Source organism: Coregonus lavaretus, assembly GCF_964263955.1.
Source record: "Coregonus lavaretus genome assembly, chromosome: 4".
Lineage (NCBI taxonomy): Eukaryota > Metazoa > Chordata > Actinopteri > Salmoniformes > Salmonidae > Coregonus > Coregonus lavaretus.
Window position 1 is genome coordinate 18,438,904 of NC_139991.1, and position 24,591 is coordinate 18,463,494.

General features: G+C 42.1%; 1 protein-coding gene and 1 long non-coding RNA gene across 2 annotated transcripts in view; both read left to right on the plus strand.

The window, feature by feature from the left end:
* The window catches only part of LOC311128064 (leucine zipper protein 2-like), a 200,337-nt gene that overhangs the window by 40,854 nt on the left and 134,892 nt on the right, over positions 1-24,591 (plus strand). The window lies entirely within an intron of this gene.
* On the plus strand, positions 10,062-14,633 carry LOC311128066. The gene is made up of 5 exons (XR_014613177.1): positions 10,062-10,251; positions 10,570-10,906; positions 10,997-11,180; positions 11,429-11,553; positions 11,791-14,633. It is a non-coding gene; the product is annotated as an uncharacterized lncRNA (long non-coding RNA).

Below are 24,591 nucleotides of genomic sequence, written 5' to 3' on the forward strand. Positions count from 1 at the left end.
ACATTATCTAGGCCTACATGGAGCAAGTTGGAAAAGTTGCATTAAAATACTATTTAAATGTATTTTCGAAAGGGCTGTGGTCACCATTCAATGAATACATTAAATCCATACAGTGTCAGGAATTGTGAAAAACAGAGTTTAAATGTATTTGGCTAAGGTGTATGTAAACTTCCGACTTCAACTGTAAACAGAAGTCGGAAGTTTACATACACCTTAGCCAAATACATTTAAACTCAGTTTTTCACAATTCCTGACATTTATTCCTAGTAAGAATTCCCTTTCTTAGGTCAGTTAGGATCACCACTTGATTTAAAGAATGTGAAATGTCAGAATAATATTAGAGAGTATGATTTATTTCAGCTTTTATTTCTTTCATCACATTCCCAGTGGGTCAGAAGTTTACATACACTCAATTAGTGTTTGGTAGCATTGCCTTTAAATTGATTAACTTGGGTCAAACGTTTCAGGTAGCCTTCCACAAGCTTCCCACAATAAGTTGGGTGAATTTTGGCCCATTCCTCCTGACAGAGCTGGTGTAACTGAGTCAGGTTTGTAGGCCTCCTTGCTCGCACAACTTTTTCAGTTCTGCCCACAAATGTTCTATAGGATTGAGGTCAGGGTTTTGTGATGGCCACTCCAATACCTTGACTTTGTTGTCCTTAAGCCATTTTGCCACAACTTTGGAAGTATGCTTGGGGTCCCATTTGCACCAAGCTTTAACTTCCTGACTGATGTCTTGAGATGTTGCTTCAATATATCCACATAATTTTCCTTCCTCATGATGCCATCTATTTTGTGAAGTGCACCAGTCCCTCCTGCAGCAAAGCACCCCCACAGTATGACGCTGCCACCCCCGTGCTTCACGGTTGGGATGGTGTTCTTCGGCTTGCAAGCCTACCCCTTTTTCCTCCAAACATAAAGATGGTCATTATGGCCAAACAGTTCTATTTTTGTTTCATCAGACCAGAGGACATTTCTCCAAAAAAGTACTATCTTTGTCCCCATGTGCAGTTGCAAACCGTAGTCTGGCGTTTTTATGGCGGTTTTGGAGCAGTGGCTTCTTCCTTGCTGAGCGGCCTTTCAGGTTATGTCGATATAGGACTCGTTTTACTGTGGATATAGATACTTTTGTACCTGTTTCCTCCAGCATCTTCACAAGGTCCTTTGCTGTTGTTCTGGGATTGATTTGCACTTTTCGCACCAAAGTACGTTCATCTCTAGGAGACAGAACGCGTCTCCTTCCTGAGCGGTTTGACAGCTGCGTGGTCCCATGGTGTTTATACTGGCGTACTATTGTTTGTACAGATGAACGTGGTACCTTCAGGCGTTTGGAAATTGCTCCCAATGATGAACCAGACTTGTGGAGGTCTACAATTGTTTTTCTGTTGTCTTTGCTGATTTCTTTTGATTTTCCCATGATGTCAAGCAAAGAGGCACTGAGTTTGAAGGTAGGCCTTGAAATACATCCACAGGTACACCTCCAATTGACTCAAATGATGTCAATTAGCCTATCAGAAGCTTCTAAAGCCATGACATCATTTTCTGGAATTTTCCAAGCTGTTTAAAGGCACAGTCAACTTAGTGTATGTAAACTTCTGACCCACTGGAATTGTGATACAGTGAATTAAAAGTGAAATAATCTGTATGTAAACAATTGTTGGAAAATGTACTTGTGTCATGCACAAAGTAGATGACCTAACCAACTTGCCAAAACGATAGTTTGTTAACAAGAAATTTGTGGAGTGGTTGAAAAACGAGTTTTAATGACTCCAACCTATGTGTATGTAAACTTCCGACTTCAACTGTATATATCCTCATCAATCTATACACAATACCCCTAAATGACAAAGCAAAAAAAGCAATTTGGAAAATTTTGGCCCACTAACCACATGTGTTAAATGTGTAGTGTGGGGCTATGAATTGGCCAGCTAGAAGGCTATTTGCTAATTCGCTAATTATGTTCAGGCCCTCAAACTAGCAACAAGCTCAGGAACAAATTGGCTGGAGACCAAACCTAGTTGCCAACTCCCATTGTATATTCTAAATTCAATCACCCCCCTTCATCATCATCATCATCATCATCATCATCATTCAGATCATTGAAGAATATGTGGATATAGTGCTAAACTTGAAGAACTCATGGTTCTCTCAGTGAAGGGAAATTATGTTGTTGCTCACCGGTACGCTCTGAAGAAGAAAAAGTGATAGCCTAACAGCCTCACTCGCAAACGGCACACGTGAGAATTGTTTCGCTATATAAGCACTGGTCCTCTTAAATTTTTATTCCAGGTTGCATATAAACATATTTGAGGGCATATTGGATGGTCTGCTCTGCCCATAACAATCACGCCAAGCATAGGGTTGCTATAAGATTGAAATGGTAAAGTAAAGTACCCGTGAAAAAATGTAAATACTGTAGCTCCCCAATACCATCTGATGTATATATTAATTGTATTACATAAATGTATGTAGCCCTTCTGAAAATACATCTAAATCGTGTTTTAATGCAATTTTTTGTACCCTGCTCCATGTATTCAATGGATTCGGAAAGAATTCAGACACCTTGACATTTTCCACATTTTGATATGCTACAGCCTTATTCTAAAATGGATTAAATTGTTTTTTCCCCTCATCAATCTACACACAATACCCAATAATGACAAAGCAAAAACGATTACAGCCTTGATTCTTCTTGGGTATGGCGCTACAAGCTTGGCACACCTGTATTTTGGGAGTTTCTCCCATTCGTCTGCAGATCCTCTCAAGCTCTGTCAGGTTGGATGGGGAGCGTCGCTGCACAGCTATTTTCAGGTCTCTCCAGAGATGTTCGATCGGGTTCAAGTCCGGGCTCTGGCTGGGCCACTCAAGGACATTCAGAGACTTGTCCCGAAGCCACTCCTGCGTTGTCTTGGCTGTGTGTTTAGGGTCGTTGTCCTGTTGGAAGGTGAACCTTCGCACCAGTCTGAGGTCCTGAGCGCTCTGGAGCAGGTTTTCATCAAGGATCTCTCTGTACTTTGCTCCGTTCATCTTTCCCTCGATCCTGACTAGTCTCCCAGTCCCTCCCGCTGAAAAACATCCCCACAGCATGATGCTGCCACCACCATGATTCACCGTAGGGATGGTGCCAGGTTTCCTCCAGATGTGACGCTTGGCATTCAGGCCAAAGAGTTCAATCTTGCTTTCATCAGACCAGAGAATCTTGTTTTTCATGTTCTGAGAGGCCTTTAGGTACCTTTTGGCAAACTCCAAGCGGGCTGTTATGTGCTTTTTACTGAGGAGTGGCTTCTGTCTGGCCACTCTACCATAAAGGACTGATTGGTGGAGTGCTGCAGAGATGGTTGTCCTTCTGGAAGGTTCTCCCATCTCCACAGGGGAACTCTGGAGCTCTGTCAGAGTGACCATTGGGTTCTTGGTCACCCCCCTGACCAAGGCCCTTCTCCCCCGATTGCTCAGTTTGGCTGGGCGGCCAGCCCTAGGAAGAGTCTTGGTGGTTCCAAACTTCTTCCATTTAAGAATGATGGAGGCCACTGTGTTCTTGGGGAACTTCAATGCTGCAGACAATTTGTGGTACCCTTCCCCAGATCTGTGCCTCGACACAATCCTGTCTCGGAGCTCTACGGACAATTCCTTCGACCTCATGGCTTGGTTGTTGATCTGACATGCACTGTCAAATCAAATCAAATCAAATTGTATTGGCCACATGCGCCGAATACAACAGGTGCAGACATTACAGTGAAATGCTTACTTACAGCCCTTACCAACAATGCATTTATTTTTAATAAAAAAAGTAGAATAAAACAAAGTGTTGAGAAAAAAGGAGCAGAAGTAAAATAAAATAACAGTAGGAAGGCTATATATACAGGGGGGTACCGGTGCAGAGTCAATGTGCGGGGGCACCGGCTAGTTGAGGTAGTTGAAGTAATATGTACATGTGGGTAGAGTTAAAGTGACTATGCATAAATCATTAACAGAGTAGCAGCAGCGTAAAATGATGGGGTGGGGGGAGTGGGGGGGCAGTGCAAATAGCCCGGGTAGCCATGATTAGCTGTTTAGGAGTCTTATGGCTTGGGGGTAGAAGCTGTTGAGAAGTCTTTTGGATCTAGACTTGGCACTCCGGTACCGCTTGCCGTGCGGTAGCAGAGAGAACAGTCTATGACTAGGGTGGCTGGAGTCTTTGACAATTTTGAGGGCCTTCCTCTGACACCGCTTGGTATAGAGGTCCTGGATGGCAGGAAGCTTGGCCCCAGTGATGTACTGGGCCATACGCACTACCCTCTGTAGTGCCTTATGGTCGGAGGCCAAGCAGTTGCCATACCAGGCGGTGATGCAACCAGTCAGGATGCTCTCGATATTGCAGCTGTATAATTTTCTGAGGATCTGAGGACCCATGCCAAATATTTTCAGTCTCCTGAGGGGGAATAGGCTTTGTCGTGCCCTCTTCACGACTGTCTTGGTGTGTTTGGACCATGATAGTTCGTTGGTGATGTGGACACCAAGGAACTTGAAGCTCTCAACCCTGTTCCACTACAGCCCCGTCGATGAGAATGGGGGCGTGCTCAGTCCTCTTTTTTTCCTGTAGTCCACAATCATCTCCTTTGTCTTGGTCACGTTGAGGGAGAGGTTGTTATCCTGGCACCACATGGCCAGGTCTCTGACCTCCTCCCTATAGGCTGTCTCATCGTTGTCGGTGATCAGGCCTACCACTGTTGTGTCGTCGGCAAACTTAATGATGGTGTTGGAGTCGTGCCTGGCCATGCAGTCATGGGTGAACAGGGAGTACAGGAGGGGACTGAACACGCACCCCTGAGGGGCCCCCGTGTTGAGGATCAGTGTGGCAGATGTGTTGTTACCTACCCTTACCACCTGGGGGCGGCCCGTCAGGAAGTCCAGGATCCAGTTGCAGAGGGAGGTGCTTAGTCCCAGGATCCTTAGCTTAGTGATGAGCTTTGAGGGCACTATGGTGTTGAATGCTGAGCTGTAGTCAATGAATACCATTCTCACGTAGGTGTTCCTCTTGTCCAGGTAGGAATGGGCAGTGTGGAGTGCAACAGAGATTGCATCATCTGTGGATCTGTTGGGGCGGTATGCAAATTGGAGTGGGCCTAGGGTTTCTGGGATAATGGTGTTGATGTGAGCCATGACCAGCCTTTCAAAGCACTTCATGGCTACAGACGTCAGTGCTACGGGTCGGTAGTCATTTAGGCAGGTTATCTTAGAGTCCTTGGGCACGGGGACTATGGTGGTCTGTTTGAAACATGTTGGTATTACAGACTCAGTCAGGGACATGTTGAAAATGTCAGTGAAGACACTTGCCAGTTGTTCAGCACATGCTCGGAGTACACGTCCTGGTAATCCGTCTGGCCCTGCGGCCTTGTGAATGTTGACCTGCTTAAAAGTCTTACTCACATCGGCTTCGGAGAGCATGATCACATAGTCATCCGGAACAGCTGGTGCTCTCATGCATGCTTCAGTGTTGCTTGCCTCGAAGCGAGCATAGAAGTGGTTTAGCTCGTCTGGAAGTCTTGTGTCACTGGGCAGCTCGTGGCTGTGCTTCCCTTTGTAGTCTGTAATAGTTTTCAAGCCCTGCCACATCCGACGAGCGTCAGAGCCGGTGTAGTACGATTCAATCTTAGTCCTGTATTGACTCTTTGCCTGTTTGATGGTTCGTCGGAGGGCATAGCGGGATTTCTTATAAGCGTCCGGGTTAGAGTCCCGCTCCTTGAAAGTGGCAGCTCTACCCTTTAGCTCAGTGCGGATGTTGCCTGTAATCCATGGCTTCTGGTTGGGGTATGTACGTACGGTCACTGTGGGGACGACATCATCGATGCACTTATTGATGAAGCCAGTGACTGATGTGGTGTACTCCTCAATGCTATCTGAAGAATCCCGGAACATGTTCCAGTCTGTGCTAGCAAAACAGTCCTGTAGCTTAGCATCTGCGTCATCTGACCACTTTTTTATTAACCGAGTCACTGGTGCTTCCTGCTTTAGTTTTTGCTTATAAGCAGGAATCAGGAGGATAGAGTTATGGTCAGATTTGCCAAATGGAGGGCGAGGGAGAGCTTTGTATGCATCTCTGTGTGTGGAGTAAAGGTGGTCTAGAGATTTTTTTCCTCTGGTTGCACATTTCACATGCTGGTAGAAATTAGGTAGAACTGATTTAAGTTTCCCTGCATTAAAGTCCCCGGCCACTAGGAGCGCTGCCTCTGGATGAGCGTTTTCCTGTTGACTTATGGCCTTATACAGCTCATTCAGTGCAATCTTAATGCCAGCATTGGTTTGTGGTGGTAAATAGACAGCTATGAAAAATATAGATGAAAACTCTCTTGGTAAATAGTGTGGTCTACAGCTTATCATAAGATACTCTACCTCAGGCGAGCAAAACCTCGAGACTACATTAGTATTTGATTTTGTGCACCAGCTGTTGTTTACAAATATACACAGACCGCCACCCCTTGTCTTACCGGAGTCAGCCGTTCTATCCTGCCGATGTAGCGTATAGCCCGCTAGTTGTATGTTGTCCATGTCGTCGTTCAGCCACGACTCGGTGAAACATAAGATATTACAGTTTTTAATGTCCCATTGGTAGGATAACCGTAATCTTAAATCATCCAATTTATTCTCAAATGATTGAAGATTGGCTGATAGGATTGATGGGAGCGGCAGTTTACTCGCTCGCCGTCGGATCCTTACAAGGCACCCCGACCTACGTCCACGATATCTCCGTCTCTTCCTCATGCGAATGACGGGGATTTGGGCCTTGTCGGGTGTCTGTAGGATGTCCTTCGCGGCAGCCTCGTTGAAGAAAAAGTATTAGTCCAATACGAGGTGAGTAATCGCTGTCCTGATATCCAGAACCTCTTTTGGTTATAAGAGACGATGGCAGAAACATTATGTACAAAATAAATTACAAATAACGCGGAAAAACACATATAATAGTACAATTGGTTAGAGGGCTGTAAAACGGCAGCCTTCTTCTCCGGCGCCATTATCGCGAACTGTGGGACCTTATATAGACAGGTGTGTGCCTTTCCAAATCATGTCCATTGAATTGACCACAGGTGGACTCCAATCAAGTTGTAGAAACATCTCAAGGGTGATCAATGGAAACAGGATGCACTTGAGCTCAATTTCGAGTCTCATAGCAAAGGGTCTGAATACTTATGTAAATAAGGTATTTCTGTTTTGTTTACATTTTCAAATATTTCTAAAAACCTGTTTTCGCATTGTCATTATGGGGTAGTGTGTGTAGATTGAAGAGGGCAAAAAATTATTTAATACATTTTAGAATTAGACTTTAACGTTACAAAATGTGGAACAAGTCAAGGGGTGTGAAAACGTTCCGAATGCACTGTATTCCATTTCAAATTTGTCTCCCAGTGTAGCTAGTTCCGGGGGTATTATGACGCATCTGACATTTCATTCTCTGTTTGTTCCTAGCTTGTAGTTACACCAATGAGCATAAGGTTAGGTGTGTTTCCATTCTAAACAGTGTGTGTAGCTGTTTACATTTGGCACACACAAACACCTATGCCCACTTGCTTAAATAGAGCTCTTACCATTTTCGTCTTAATTTCCTATATGTTCAGAGTGCTTACAAGTGTCTTTGCTATCTCTTACCGCCTACTCCCTCTGTCGCCTCCAAAATGAAATAATTCAGGCTAAGGCCCAGGCCGTTAAGATCGCTTAAGAGAGAACCTTTGATAGGTATAACAAAGGGGTTGCTTGAGAGATAGAATTCGCAAAACATATGATATGTTACGAATTCAAGCTACATGGCTAACGTTAGCTAGCTCGTTAGCTAGGCTAGGGGTTAGGGTAAAGGTTAAGGTTAGGGTTGGGGGAAGGGTTAGCAAAAGGGTTAAGGTTAGGGTAAGGGTAATGGTAAGGGTTAGCTAACATGCTTAGTAGTTCCAAAGTAGCTAAAAAGTAGTAAGTACACAGCAAAAGTACACTGTTAAAATTTCAGGGTTAAACATTTCCGAGTTGATTTTCACTCCCAGAGTGTAATTTTAACACATTCTGATTTAAATGGTGTTCAGTGTTGGAGTTATTTGACAGAGTTGATCCGGTCAGTGTTAACCCAACTCCGCAGAGATGTAATTAAGCTCCTCCCATGCATTTCACTTCTTCAGTTGGAGACAGAGGAGACAAGTCGGCGCCATTTTCTCCCTCCCATGCAGTGCTACACGGTAAGTGCAATTGACTCAAACTTACTGAAACAATTATATAAATTGATGCTGAGAATTTCAGTATGAACAATAAAACATCTACAGAGAATATATGCCTAACAAAACCGTGTTTGATGCCAGGACTGAGCAGTAAATTTGTCCTGGTGATTAGCTAGCTAGAAGTGTATGGTACGCTAGCTAACAGTTTGTTACTTAAACCGTCTCCAACTTTATCAATTATGATTTAATAAAGGAAAAACAAAGAGTTATGTTTTTTTACTGTATAAAATCTTGTTTGAGGCTGGAGCTAACGTATTTTTCCCCCCTTCACTTTGAACATCAAAGGGGCCGCAAAAAACATGTCCCAACATGCAGACAGTGTTTCACGTGTTTAGTTGTCTGTGTGACCAGCGTACCACTGTATTTGGTGACCCATCAGATTCTATGACCTGCAGTGTTGGAAAAAGTACTCAGATCATTTACTTAAGTAAAAGTATATAAGTATTACCAGTTAATTGTACTGAAATTACTAAGTTAAAGCTAAAGTACAAAATTAGCAGACTGTGACTGATATATTAAACATTTATTAAACATTTAAGTGCATCATTAAATACTGATGAGTCAATGCATAAGCAGCATTTTAATATCTCAGTCACAGCGCGATTTTCTGAAAATTAGTACTTTTTCCAACAGTGCAGGTCACAGAATCTGATGGGTCACCATAAATGGTGTAACACTGTCGACTTAGCTTTAATCTGTACCGTTCTTCCTTTAAATGTTTATTTACTTTGTCAAACTCCCTTGCATGTCTCAGTCAAAATGCTGGTCCAGGTGAAGTACAGCCAACAGCAGAAATATGTGAAGCTGGACGGTTTGACTTTATGCAATTCCATGAAAATGGTTAGCATGCCTTAGGAAAAAGGTTTTAAACCACACCCATGTTCTTTTAAAAGCTCATTGTGCAAGCTCCTTAATGTTGTCGATTCTGATTTCTTTACATGCCTTTATCAGACTCTTTTATGCGGTAAATGGGGTTAAATTGCTAATCATTTTCAGTTCTGTAATGTGTGCTTCATAGAGTGTAAAGTATTAATATACACCAAAACAGTCAATAAAAAAAGCCAATCATCAATTTTTACATTTGGACTTAAGAGGGAATGGGTAATGTGAGGGAAAATGCTCTAGGTCTATTTAAGGATTATACAGTGGTGGATGTATGTATTTAACGTGAACAGTTATTGGCTGTGAGGCAAGAAACAGTGCTGACTTCAAAGGCACATTCAGTTTGACCTTACTATCTTTTCCAGTCATCGAGAGATTTTGCCTGCCACCTGATGCAAAAGTTATATACAAGGATGCAACAGGGACAGACGTTGATGCAGAAATATTCAGCGACCTCGTTGGACAAGGCAATGTGGTGCTGACAGTATTCTCAGATCAGGGTGAGATATCAAGGCAGGTATAATAAAGCACTTTACACCTTACATAATATAATTATTTGTATTTTTTCTATTCCTTTAGAATTCTCTGATTTCTCCTTGTCTTCTGCTTCTGAGACGTCTGACTCAAGCTTCAGCTCAAGTGCATCAACTATAATCCTAGATGATGTCCCTAGCAAGAGACAAATAATTGAGGATACACATGATGCTGGGCGGCAGGTAGCTTAGTGGTTAAGAGCGTTGTGCCAGTAACCGAAAGGTCGCTGGTTCTAATCCCCGAGCCGACTAGGTGAAAAATCTGTCGATGTGCCCTTGAGCAAGGCACTTAACCCTAATTGCTCCTGTAAGTCGCTCTGGATAAGAGCGTCTGCTAAATAACAAAAAAAAAAAAATGCTGTGTCTGCTGAACAGGTTTCTTAATGCTTTCAACTTTTTTCACTCTGAGTCTCTAGAAAAGCTATTTATCACCATGTTTTGTATTCTAATGTTTTTGTTTTTTATTAGTTGATTGAAGCTGTGCTAAGAGGCAAGTCTGGGGGTGAAGAAATACTACAGGAGTACCAAACAACAGAAACCCTAACAGATGCTGCAAGAAGAAAAATGGTTAACATCCTGGTGGCTCACATGATTGACAATCATGGGTATGTTTGTTTCACATTGTTTTTATTTGTGCCAAATAACTGCATGGCCATTGCATAAATGTACTAATTTAATATCTCCTCTCAGGCACCGCCCCACTAAAGCAATCAGATAAGATTATGCACGTGGGATAGTGATGTTGTTACCTTCCCTCAAGGATCCATACTCCAAGAAGGGCTATGTAATAGGCATTATTATTGTTAACTCTTTCATGTCATGTTGTGACACAAAACTGTGTGGACAACATTGATATTTGAATTCCGTGAGATTTCTCATGAGCCTGGTATGACAACGCATTTCTTTTATTTTTTTCATTTCAGGAACACTTCTATGATGCTGCAAGCAGCACAGGATACATTTCTTGGCGTCTGAAAACAGTCCAGAGGAAGATTCGTCAAGGATCTGCACTGCCACCAAATAGCCCAATTGACTTTTCTCCAGGGGGCCCAAATTTCGAAAGGACTGTTAATGTTGAAAGGCAGCTTGATGGTGATGCTTGCCAAGAGGCCATGTCTTTGCTCAACCATACCACAGACAATACCCTGATTTTCCAGAAGATGAGAGACCTTTCAGAACCGTCAGAAGCTCGTTAATGACCCAGGCAGAAGTGTTGATATCCTCTCCAGCTTCCCAAGATTCCTGGATACAAAAGGATTGGTAAGTTTGGGATGAGATGTTTAGAATGGCTTGAAATTTGAAAGTATTTCCTGAAGTAGTAGTAGTAGTTTAATATCTTCTTTCTTAAAGGTGGACCAAGACTTCACTCTCCTATTTGATGACGACACATCCTCCAGGCTTCTTCAGAAATGGGATTTGTTCTTCAAGCCAAATGTCATAAAAGAGGCTAAGCGGCTCACCTCAACACCAGAGTTGCGTCGCTTGGTGCAGTCAGCAGAAAGTCCCCCAGGAAGTGATCTTGATGAGGCAAGAAGTGAGTTTTTTAAAAATAATTTTATTTTTATAAATTTGCTATAATTGCAGTTAAACTATAACTGCAATAATATTTCATTTGTTTATTCTGTGTATCTCTGAACGTTGATCTGATTTTGGGGATAAATGTGACTAATAGATGGATGAGGGTTTAAAACGTTCTCATAATGCCTCCCTGTTCTCATTCAAACTTGAATAGTATTACATTTGAAGAGTTTTCAGTTAATTCTTGTGACTCTTTGTCCTCAGCCTACGACCAAGAAATGGCTTCCCTGTTGTTGCTGTTACATCTCCTTCCACCACCTCCAGGGGGACTGAAGTCTCCAAAAATTAGTGCATGTGATGCAGTTGAGAGACTTGTTGTCTTTCACGAGGTAATTATATTATTAAGGGGATTATAATAATTTGTCACGTCACCTTCTTAGCCACATATGTAAATGAGGGTTGTTAAAAAGTGGATGGAATTGTAATTAAGTCTTCATTCCCATCTTGCACTAGCCAATGAAAAGATGTTTCAATGATCACTTCTATAATGTCGTTTTCTCTGTGGCTGCACATTATTCTTGTGTCTAATTTTCAGTTTTCTGATCTCAACCCTTGTCATGCTGCAGTTTGGAGGAGCATCTCCGCAACCAGCAGGGTCGGCAGCCGTACCTCCTCGCTGTTGGGCGTCAGAAGAGCAAGATTGAGAGCTTCTACATCACAATGGATAAGCGTCTCATCCCATGCAAGGCAAACCGCTCCCTCTGGGCATGTGATGAACTTTTCAAAGCACATTTTGTGTTTAATTTGTCTTACGATGTGGCACTTGTGAATTTTTACACATTCCTGCAGACAAGTGTATAACATTGATGTGGGGAAAATGAAGGAGTCACCCAGAGTTAAAGACTTGAGAGCGAGACTGCTTAACCAGCCAGTAGCACTCTCACCCTGTGAGTAAGAAGCTATAACAATGTTGACCTGTTTCATGTGTCCTAAATATTATCCCAGCAGTCAACAGTTGATTTCACATTTAAGAGTTGAACATGGTTACTATCCTGGACCCAAGTTCAAATTGTTTTGTTCTCAGCAAGGCTGTAGGCATCAGTTCCTAACATATACAGGTTTTCGGAAGCACCTTTATAGTGTTCATAGTAATGTTCAGCAAATTGCTCAAACTTCAACTGTTGCATGTTCATCTAGTGAGCCAGTTGCAACTTCATCTCAGGCACATGCTTTGGAGGACACATTTAATCCACAAAATCAATGTAGCTCTTCCAGTGTTTATTCTGAGAGCAATGATTCAGGACTTACTAAAGATCCAACTAAAGAAATGTGTGCATCCATCGTGGCCAAATTACAGGGGAGTGGGATTTCCAACAGTTTGGTATCCTCAATTGTAGGATATTTGGATGAACTAACAAGTGAGATTCGCTCACAAGCAAAGCATACAGCTATTTCTGCTTTACCTATAACTGACCCCAACATATCTGTGATAAATGAATCTTTTGAAGATTATGAAAACCCGTTCACAAATCTAAATACAGAATGGAAACGAAATAAATACTTCCACCAAAAATGGGGAGTTGTCGAGCCAGTAGAAATAACACTGGGAGTGAGATATGACAACAGGCGAAATCAGAAATCCGGTACTTATGATCAAGTACCTGTGAAGGATACTTTTATATGTGTGCCGATTTTAGAAACATTGAAGTTCATGTGCAGAAATCCAGATATTTGTGTTTTGCTAAAGAAAGAGTGTAGATCAGAGCCTGACACTTATACTGACTTTTTTGATGGAAGTTATTTTAAAACCCACCCTTTGTTTACAGCTAATAGACATGCATTACAAATCCAACTATACTATTATGATTTTGAAACAGCCAATCCCCTTGGCTCCAAACATGGAATTCACAAAATTGGCTCTCTTTATTTTGTTGTTAGAAACTTTCCCCAAAAATTTAATTCGGTTTTGATGAACATTCATTTGGTAACACTTTTTCACACACAAGATCTGCACAAGTATGGTTTTGATGTTATACTAGAACCGTTGATAAATGATTTGAAAAAACTAGAAGGCCAAGGGCTAAGTCTTCCATTTTCAGATGAGCAGGTATATGGTACAATCTGTCAGATCACTGGAGATAATTTAGGGATGCACACAATTCTTGGTTTTAATGAGTCATTCAGTAGCCGTCATTTCTGTCGCCTTTGTTTGATTGAGAAGAATGATTGTCAAACGGTATACAGTGAGGATGATCCTAAGGTGATCCTTCGTGGAAAAGACATGTTTGAAATGCATTGCCAGTCTCTCCAGGAAAACCCACAATTGAAGTCACTTTATGGTTTGAAAAAAAGATCTACACTTAATTCATTGAAGTATTTCCATGTTTGTAATAACTATTCATTTGATATCATGCATGATCTTCTTGAGGGTGTGGTTCAGTATGAGATCAAATTGCTTTTTGGATATCTCACACAACACTTTATGTCAGAACAGGACTTGCTTTCCAGGATTTATGGCTTTGATTATGGATTTTTAGAACGAAAAAATTGTCCTACAAAGATTATTTTGGAGTGTTGGCAATGGCATTGGTTTGAATTCTATTCAGACATTGTGTCTTGTGAAAAACATCCCACTGTTGTTTGGTGACATTATTCCTGCAGGAAACAAAAACAGGAATTTGTTACTGTTGTTACTTCAAATAATGAACATAGTTTTTTCACGTTCTCTCACTCTAGGTATGACAATATATTTAAAGCATTTGATTGTTGACCACCACAAACTATTTAAGCACTTGTATCCACATAGAAACTTGATACCTAAGTATCATTTTATGATCCATTACCCATCTTCTATAAGGAAAGTTGGCCCCTTATTATATACGTGGTGTATGAGGTTTGAGGCCAAACACAAGCAGTTTAAAGATTGTTTTAAAAATTTCAAAAACATAACCAAATCGCTTGCTAAAAAGCATCAGATGGCCATTGCTTATCACTGGGAAACCTTCACCCTCAAACAAAATGAGTATGGGCCAATTAAATATTTTCTCTTCAGAGATGAGAATGTCGTCAACAATGAAATGCTTGAAATGATCTTGTCAAAATATGTTTTCTCAACTAGTTGGGTTAAAGTTGATGGTGTAGAGTATAAAGCTGGACTAGTTATTTGCAGTGCAATGGAAGAAGACATGCCAGTCTTTTGTCAAATAAGTGATGTACATTTGGTTGAAGATCTTTTTTTTTTTTTGACAAACAAGCTATTTACAGAGAATTTTGCAAGCTATTTACAGAGAATTTTGATGACCATCATCATGCATTCAGAGTATTACGAAGTGCGGAAAGATGTCTACTAAAAATGTCTGAGCTTAAATTTCATAAACCGTTTGATATTCAAAGCTCATACAATGTTTCAGATGAAAGTATGTACATTATACCTTCATTCACAATGTTTTAATTCAACTGACTGCAAGGGAGAAAAGGCACAAATGATTGTTTATTGTGATTAATTCTTATTAATATAAATATATATTACATTAATTAATAAATAATATTGAATAAATTAACAATTAATTGTAAAAAAAATTCAGTGTAGATAATTGACACTTTAGGGGGTGAAATTAACACTACACAAATAGTTTAAAAAATTTACTCGGAGTAGTGTTAGTTGTCTAATCCCTTAGTGTAACTTTAACTCTGTTTTGCGAGTTAAAAAAGGAACTTAAATGTTTAACTATTTTGAAAGTGTTTATTTAACTCTGGAGAGTTAAAAAGTGTTGAAATCAACTCTGTGGGAGGTAATTCAACACTGGACTTTTTGCTGTGTAGTTAAAACATTTGCTAAAATGCTAAAGTTGTCCGTGATGAGATTCGAACTCGCAACCTTTGGTTGCTAGACGTTCGCGTTATACCATATGTCCTATGTAACCATACCAAACGTAACATATCATACCAAATGGAATGTCTCGGGTTTACGTACAGAATAATACGAAATGCTCTGAGACCAGATTGGGAGGTAGGCTAACTCAAGGCTGAGGGAGTTTGACATGATGTGGCCCTCTCGTCTTCTCTGGAGAAAGCATTTCCCAACCCTTGTTACCATGACATTTTTTAACCGCTGGTTGCATTGATGATTCAGTACTTCAGCCTATTGTTTTACCAGATTTTGAATCTGATTTCAGTTTAACATCTGAAATGCAACACATCTAGGTGTTGCTTAGTTCCAGTGAGCAGCATTTCTATTTCTGACGAGGTCAAGATTTAATTATTTATTTAACAACTGTCGGCATGGATGATTCACAGTTGTATCCTCTCAACAGGTGACACTTTAATTGAGAAAGTTATTACATTTACATTTACATTTACGTCATTTAGCAGACGCTCTTATCCAGAGCGACTTACAAATTGGTGCATTCACCTTATAGCCAGTGGGATAACCACTTTACAAAATGTTATTATTATTTTTTTCCTTTGGGGTGGGGTAAGGGGGGGTAGAAGGATTACTTTATCCTATCCCAGGTATTCCTTAAAGAGGTGGGGTTTCAAGTGTCTCTGGAAGGTGGTGAGTGACTCCGCTGTCCTGGCGTTGTGAGGGAGCTTGTTCCACCATTGGGGTGCCAGAGCAGCGAACAGTTTTGACTGGGCTGAGCGGGAACTGTGCTTCCGCAGAGGTAGGGGGGCCAGCAGGCCAGAGGTGGATGAACGCAATGCCCTCGTTTGGGTGTAGGGACTGATCAGAGCCTGAAGGTACGGAGGTGCCGTTCCCCTCACCGCTCCGTAGGCAAGCACCATGGTCTTGTAGCAGATGCAAGCTTCAACTGGAAGCCAGTGGAGTGTGCGGAGGAGCGGGGTGACGTGAGAGAACTTGGGAAGGTTGAACACCAGACGGGCTGCGGCATTCTGGATGAGTTGTAGGGGTTTAATGGCACAGGCAGGGAGCCCAGCCAACAGCGAGTTGCAGTAATCCAGACGGGAGATGACAAGTGCCTGGATTAGGACCTGTGCCGCTTCCTGTGTAAGGCAGGGTCGTACTCTCCGAATGTTGTAGAGCATGAACCTACAGGATCGGGTCACCGCCTTGATGTTAGCGGAGAACAACAGGGTGATGTCCAGGGTCACGCCAAGGCTCTTCGCACTCTGGGAGGAGCGAGATCATGGAACGGGCAGTCCTTCCCCGGGAGGAAGAGCAGCTCCGTCTTGCCAAGGTTCAGCTTGAGGTGGTGATCCGTCATCCACACTGATATGTCTGCCAGACATGCAGAGATGCGATTCACCACCTGGTTATCAGAAGGGGGAAAGGAGAAGATTAGTTGTGTGTCGTCTGCGTAGCAATGATAGGAGAGGCCATGTGAGGATATGACAGAGCCAAGTGACTTGGTGTATAGCGAGAATAGGAGAGGGCCTAGAACTGAGCCCTGGGGGACACCAGTGGTGAGAGCACGTGGTGCGGAGACAGATTCTCGCCACGCCACTTGGTAGGAGCGACCGGTCAGGTAGGACGCAATCCAAGAGTGAGCAGCGCCGGAGATGCCCAACTCGGAGAGGGTGGAGAGGAGGATCTGATGGTTCACAGTATCAAAGGCAGCAGACAGGTCTAGAAGGACAAGAGCAGAGGAGAGAGAGTTAGCTTTAGCAGTGCGGAGAGCCTCCGTGACACAGAGAAGAGCAGTCTCAGTTGAATGACCAGTCTTGAAACCTGACTGGTTTGGATGAAGAAGGTCATTCTGAGAGAGATAGCAAGAGAGTTGGCTAGAGACGGCACGCTCAAGAGTTTGAGAGAAAAGAAAGCAGGGAGGAGAAGGTGGCAAAGAGCTTCCTAGGGTTAGAGGCAGATGCTTGGAATTTAGAGTGGTAGCATCAGAAACAGATGAAGAAAATGTAGAGAGGAGGGAGTGAAAAGATGCCAGGTCCGCAGGGAGTCTAGTTTTCCTCCATTTCCGCTCGGCTGCCCGGAGCCCTGTTTGACTAAATGTGGTGTCTGTCTGATCGCCAATTAACAATTCTGTGGGCGTAATTACTCTCTGTCCTTTCTCCCTTCCTCTAAATGATAAACCCTGGAAAAGCACTCAAATTCTGATTTGACTCTTTCAAAACTATCAAATATCAAAAGTACTTTAAGTCATTATTAAGGGATCTTGGTAAAACTGTTGATTTATTAAGTGCCACACTGTGCAGGTAATGTAACGCTTAATTATAACTCACTACTACTAATAATTTATAATTTTGAGGAAATTCTCTGGAAATATAGTGCATGTTTTATTTTATTTTTTATTTTTTAGGGGGTAGATCAGCTTTAATATTGCAGATAGATTGTAGCTTCCATCAATGTAACTGTCTGCATCATTTCCAATCCCCCATATATTTTTTTGTAAATATACATACAGTGGGGGAAAAAAGTATTTAGTCAGCCACCAATTGTGCAAGTTCTCCCACTTAAAAATATGAGAGAGGCCTGTAATTTTCATCATAGGTACACGTCAACTATGACAGACAAATTGAGAAAAAAAAATCCAGAAAATCACATTGTATGATTTTTAATGAATTTATTTGCAAATTATGGTGGAAAATAAATATTTGGTCACCTACAAACAAGCAAGATTTCTGGCTCTCACAGACCTGTAACTTCTTCTTTAAGAGGCTCCTCTGTCCTCCACTCGTTACCTGTATTAATGGCACCTGTTTGAACTTGTTATCAGTATAAAAGACACCTGTCCACAACCTGAAACAGTCACACTCCAAACTCCACTATGGCCAAGACCAAAGAGCTGTCAAAGGACACCAGAAACAAAATTGTAGACCTGCACCAGGCTGGGAAGACTGAATCTGCAATAGGTAAGCAGCTTGGTTTGAAGAAATCAACTGTGGGAGCAATTATTAGGAAATGGAAGACATACAAGACCACTGATAATCTCCCTCGATCTGGGGCTCCACGCAAGATCTCACCCCATGGGGTCAAAATGATCACAAGAACGGTGAGCAAAAATCCCAGAACCACACGGGGGGACCTACTGAATGACCTGCAGAGAGCTGGGACCAAAGTAACAAAGCCTACCATCAGTAACACACTACGCCGCCAGGGACTCAAATCCTGCAGTGCAGACGTGTCCCCCTGCTTAAGCCAGTACATGTCCAGGCCCGTCTGATGTTTGCTAGAGTGCATTTGGATGATCCAGAAGAGGATTGGGAGAATGTCATATGGTCAGATGAAACCAAAATATAACTTTTTGGTAAAAACTCAACTCGTCGTGTTTGGAGGACAAAGAATGCTGAGTTGCATCCAAAGAACACCATACCTACTGTGAAGCATGGGGGTGGAAACATCATGCTTTGGGACTGTTTTTCTGCAAAGGGACCAGGACGACTGATCCGTGTAAAGGAAAGAACGAATGGGGCCATGTATCGTGAGATTTTGAGTGAAAACCTCCTTCCATCAGCAAGGGCATTGAAGATGAAACGTGGCTGGGTCTTTCAGCATGACAATGATCCCAAACACACCACCCGGGCAACGAAGGAGTGGCTTCGTATGAAGCATTTCAAGGTCCTGGAGTGGCCTAGCCAGTCTCCAGATCTCAACCCCATAGAAAATCTTTGGAGGGAGTTGAAAGTCTGTGTTGCCCAGCGACAGCCCCAAAACATCACTGCTCTAGAGGAGATCTGCATGGAGGAATGGGCCAAAATACCAGCAACAGTGTGTGAAAACCTTGTGAAGACTTACAGAAAACGTTTGACCTGTGTCATTGCCAACAAATGATATATAACAAAGTATTGAGAAACTTTTGTTATTGACCGAATACTTATTTTCCACCATAATTTGCAAATAAATTCATAAAAAATCATACAATGTGATTTTCTGGAAAAAAAATTCTCATTTTGTCTGTCATAGTTGACGTGTACCTATGATGGAAATTACAGGCCTCTCTCATATTTTTAAGTGGGAGAACTTGCACAATTGGTGGCTGACTAAATACTTTTTTTCCCCACTGTACATACATACATACATACATACATACATACATACACAGTGCATTCAGAAAGTATTCAGACCGCTTTCATTTTTCCACATTTTGTTATGTTACAACCTTATTCTAAAATGGATTAAATAAATATTTTTAATCCTCAATCTACTTACAATACCCCATAATGACAAAGTGAAAACAGGTTTGTAGACATTTTTATAAAAAACAAAAAACAGATACCTTATTTACATAAGTATTCAGACCCTTTGCTCTTAGACTCAAAATTGATCTTAGGTACATCCTGTTTCCATTGATCATCCTTGAGATGTTTCTACAACTTGATTGGTCCACCTGTCGTAAATTCAATTGATTGGACATGATTTGGAAAGGCACACACCTGTCTATATAAGGTCCCACAGTTGACAGTGCATGTCAGAGCAAAAACCAAGCCATGATGTCGAAGGAATTGTCCGTAGAGCTCCGAGACAGGATTGTGTCGAGGCACAGATCTGGGGAGGAACACCAAAAAATGTCTGCAGCATAGAAGGTCCCCAAGAACACAGTGGTCTCCATCATTCCTAAATGGAAGAAGTTTGGAACCACCAAGACTCTTCCTAGAGCTGGTCGCCTGGCCAAACTGAGCAATTGGGGGAGGTGACCAAGAACCCGATGGTCACTCTGAAGGAGCTTCGGAGTTCCTCTGTGGAGATGGGAGAATCTTCCAGAAGGACAACCATCTCTGCAGCACTCCACCAATCAGGCCTTTATGGTAGAGTGGCCAGCCGGAAGCCACTCCTCAGTAAAAGGCACATGACAGCCCGCTTGGAGTTTCCCAAAAGGCACCTAAAGACTCTCAGACCAGAAGAAACTACATTCTCTGGTCTGATGAAACCAAGATTGAACTCTTTGGCCTGAATGCCAAACATCACATCTGGAGGAAACCTGGCACCATCCCTACAGTGAAGCATGGTGGTGGCAGTATCATGCTGTGGGGATGTTTTTCAGCAGCAGGGACTGGGAGACTAGTCAGGATCGAGGGAAAGATGAACGGAGCAAAGTACAGAGAGATCCTTGATGAAAACCTGCTCCAGAGCGCTCAGGACCTCAGTCTGGGGCGAAGGTTCACCTTCCAACAGGACAATGACCCTAAACACACAGCCAAGACAACGCAGGTGTGGCTTCGGGACAAGTCTCTGAATGTCCTTGAGTGGCCCAGCCAGAGCCCAGACTTGAACTCGATCGAACATCTCTGGAGCGAACTGAAAATAGTTGTGCAGCGACGCTCCCCATCCAACTATAATTAGAACAAGATACGTGGCAAGGGTAGAGCGGACAAACATTAATTGAGATTGTACTTAGCACTCTGTCTCCATCCAACATGTTGACCAGGTATCTCTAGCTACTTGATTTGGACATAATTTGGTTTTGAGTTCCAGGCAGACACCACCGGATTGAATTTTCTATTGATTCTGCTGCAGCTGCGAAGGTCAGACTATTCATATTACTGGACTTAGTGAAGTTGACCTTCAGGGGAACTCTCCAACAGGCAGCGGAGCATTGATTTAAAACATATTATTGCTTGTTTGATCTCCAGGTGTCCTTTTCAAATGTGCCATTAAATATTATTTATTTTCGTCCATCGCGTAGCATGTGTATTACACTTTCCAAAAGCATCCTGCTCGATTATGCAGACCATGATCCTGAAGGTCGCCAAAGGTTGGCGCCCAAATTGTACAGTTCAATCTCAATCGTATCGTCACAACATCTTGAGTCCTCCTGACTCAATCTGAGGTGCAGTAATGGCACTGGGCTTAAGTGTTGCCAATGCCCTCAGCCAATTTCAGAGTTATTGATCCTTACGATCTCACAATTTTTCTTGTTAGATTACATGTGAAATTCCAACCATTACTTTTCCATCAAACAGCAAGCAGGAGAAATGGCCCAGCTTACCCTATGAGCTACCGAAAGTCTGTCACCATTGCAAGGTTAACGGGGAATCACTTTGAGGGATTTTGGAGTTAGGTCATGGGATTCATGCAGCGTCACACAAGCTGTGATGGAGGATTACCTTCTAGAGACAACAAACATTAAAGGCCGAGGTTCCAGCAAACACACACAGATTCAGCTCATGTGGGCATCAGTGTCAATCCATGTGAGCTTTTCAAAGATCAAACTGTCCCTAGGCTTCATTTAGCTGAAGGTCCTGGGTACGTTTTGTCATTGTGATCCATTTTAACCAGCACTAGACCTCTCCCAGACAGTACTCAGTATTCACACATTTGGGGTTGAGTCCTGACAATGCAAAAGCAATGGTCAATCTTAGCTTTCGGAGGTAATGTCAGAAATCATTTAGCAATTTCCTGGCGGGAATAAGTGTATGGATGTAAAACCTGGGTTGCAGTGGCATTGAAAGATTGGGTTTGGATAAATAGATATGTTGTAGATGTGGAGATGACCTCTCATTGACCAATCAGAATGTGGTCATTGGCTGAATGTGTGGTTGTGCTAAGCTGTGTATTTACCATCTTTGGCAAATCGTACATTGACTGTACACAATCAATTGTGATCAATTGAGGGTTTACACAGATGTTTCTCCTACTCTATTGTGGATTGTTGGGTAGTTCCTTCACTGACATTATAATAACCATGAACAATGGAAACATCAGTCTAACTACAGCATCGTTGCAGTAAATTAGCATGTTCAATTATCAAAACAGTAATGTAATGTACCGGGCTGTATTTTCTACTTTTCTACTTGTATTGCAACAGAATAGCTTGATTAAGTTATTTTACAGCAAATGCACCCGCCCCCATATTAGGTTGAGCCATCTGTGCCTCGGGGTTCCCAACCATCATTATTTCTGCTATAATTTTAGCCATGAGTGTAATGTATTCAGTGTTTGGGACTGTGCAATTTATTCTTCCTTCTCTGTGTCTCTCTCTTCCCCCAGAGGAGGTAGTTAGATGCGCGCTACCTGTGCTATGTTATAAGACATGGCAGTTTGAGGGAGAGACTCAATGTCAAAGACGATTCTGTTCCCGGAGCTTGTCCTCAAAGGAGAAAGCCAGACACACTGAGCTTAAAATAGGGTTTTCTAAGCATGAAGAGCATCCTCAATGCGAGTTTGGGCGAAAGCGTCTTGGCTCACATGCTGTGCAGTGTTTTACATAATATGCTTAGCTTAGAGCTACTGGTGGATGGAGGGGGGTCTGAAATGTACAATTCAGACTCACCAGTCACCCCATAAGGAGGCGATCCTTGTGCCACTCAGCTCTCTGATGATCACCTAGCCCCCCACCACAGACACACACACACACGTCACTTCACATTAGAGGCTGCTCATTGTTATGGGTCTCGGGGAAAAGCCACCCAACATTCAATTTTGAGAGTTCACACCAGACAGTAAATCGCCAATGTCAGGAGAAGATCAGTCAGGAGCAGCATTAATGAGTGTGACCAGGTCAGTCTCCCCCTGTGCACTGCAGTCAGTCCGCCCCTCTGCTGCAATGCTATGACAACAACGCCGGCTGATTGGGATTGGCAGAAAGCGCCTGTATAATTACACGTTGTCATATCATCACTTCTTTGTCTAAAGCCTCATCTCTTAAAACATTTCCCTACAGTAGCATTTCCCAAACTCAGTCCTGGGGACCCCAAAGGGTGCACGTTTTGTTTTTTGCACTAGCGCTACACAGCTGATACACTTAGATTATTTTAATCATTTACATTTTAGTCATTTAGCAGACGCTCTTATCCAGAGCGACTTACAGTTAGTGAGTGCATACATTTTTCATACTGGCACCCCGTGGGAATCGAATCAGCTGTGTAGTGCTAGGGCAAAAACCAAAACGTGCACCCCTTGGGGTCCCCAGGACCGAGTTTGGGAAACGCTGCCCTACAGTATCCCTCCACAACACAATCAATGCAACTACAAGCTGGGTTCTCAACACTGGCTCATCAGCACATCCACATTTTTCATGCATTTTGTAATTTGACCATCACTGAAACGACACTAAGCCCTAGGTAGAGTATACTGTAGTACACAACCAGCACTGTTATATTCGCCCACCCTTTATATCAGTGCCCACAAGGTTACAAATGAGCGAGAACACATGGGGCCGAGCAGAATTTCCTTATTTCTCCAGGCCATTAATACACTGTGATAAATGGACTGCACACCTCACATGTTGTTGTTTATCATGCTCTTACGTACCAATGAACACGGTGGCTATGATTTCAGTATTCTGGCTATAGCACATAATGTACATCCATGCAGTTTTCGGCCCATATTCGTGTAATTAGAGGCAGTAGTAGAGGAATTTCTCATTAAGGCAATATAAATATTTTTAAAATAAAAAGTACGTTCCCTAGAGCAGGCTACCCTTAGATGCCTTCCCTCTTTACCTCGCATGCCATAATGATCAAGGGAAATATATTGGCTTATGGGTGCTTTATTTTATTACTACTGTTCCACTTTTCCAAGAACGTTTTGATTTAAAATCTCTCTGACATCCTTAGGCTGTGCAATTCTAACCCCATACACACATTGAAACTGAAAATTCAAAACTCATATTAAAAGCTCAATACTTTTTTAAATGTCATTGTCTTTCATTAGGATCTATTCCGTATTCTACTTGCTACTCATGCAAAATACATAATCTCCGTTTTTATATGAAAAGAAGTGGTGCATATTTCAGCAATTGGCCGTTTGGAAATGAATGTGGAGGTGGAGTTGAAATGCTCTATTAGGCAGATGAGTTGGAGACAAGATGGAATTCACGGTCAAGGTTAAACAACACATGGGGTTGAGTGTGGGAATACAGCGGGTAATTGACCAAACACAACACCGATTTGACGATTAAACAGCGAATATGTTAGCTTAACAATTGCTAGAGCTCAGACCTATGAGCTCAGAATTGCATGCATATCAGTTTCAGTTCAGTAAATCTTTGTTCTGGAATTGTGGAATTGTACATTCAGTGTCATTCATTTGCTGAGGAAATGTGAAATGTTTCATGCTCTGGCTGCCAGATGACTGACTATATAATGCTGGTAGAAATTCATAATGGTTATGAGACCTTGAATGTGCAACAGTGCTTCTGTCTATGCAATCAGGGTGATGTGGTTAAATTACTTCATAAATTGTGATGGGAGGCCATATCTCCATTGCACATGAGTCACAACTATACGTGGGGTCCATTTCCTCTCATTTTAAGTGAGTAAATCAAATAAAGTATATTGCAAAAAATATTGAATGTCTTGTGTTGCAAGCTAGCTAGTTAGCATTTTGTGTGTAAACTCGAAACATGAGTGGAAAAATAAACAAACCAAACTATCTCACTATCTTACTAAGCTTACAAACACTTTACCAAATGTCAACAGCTTGTGTAGCAAACTAACCAACGCTCTGAAAGGTTAAGTTTTAAACATGAGTTAGGTACATTTACCAATCTACTCTGCCAGTTTAATCTCGTGTT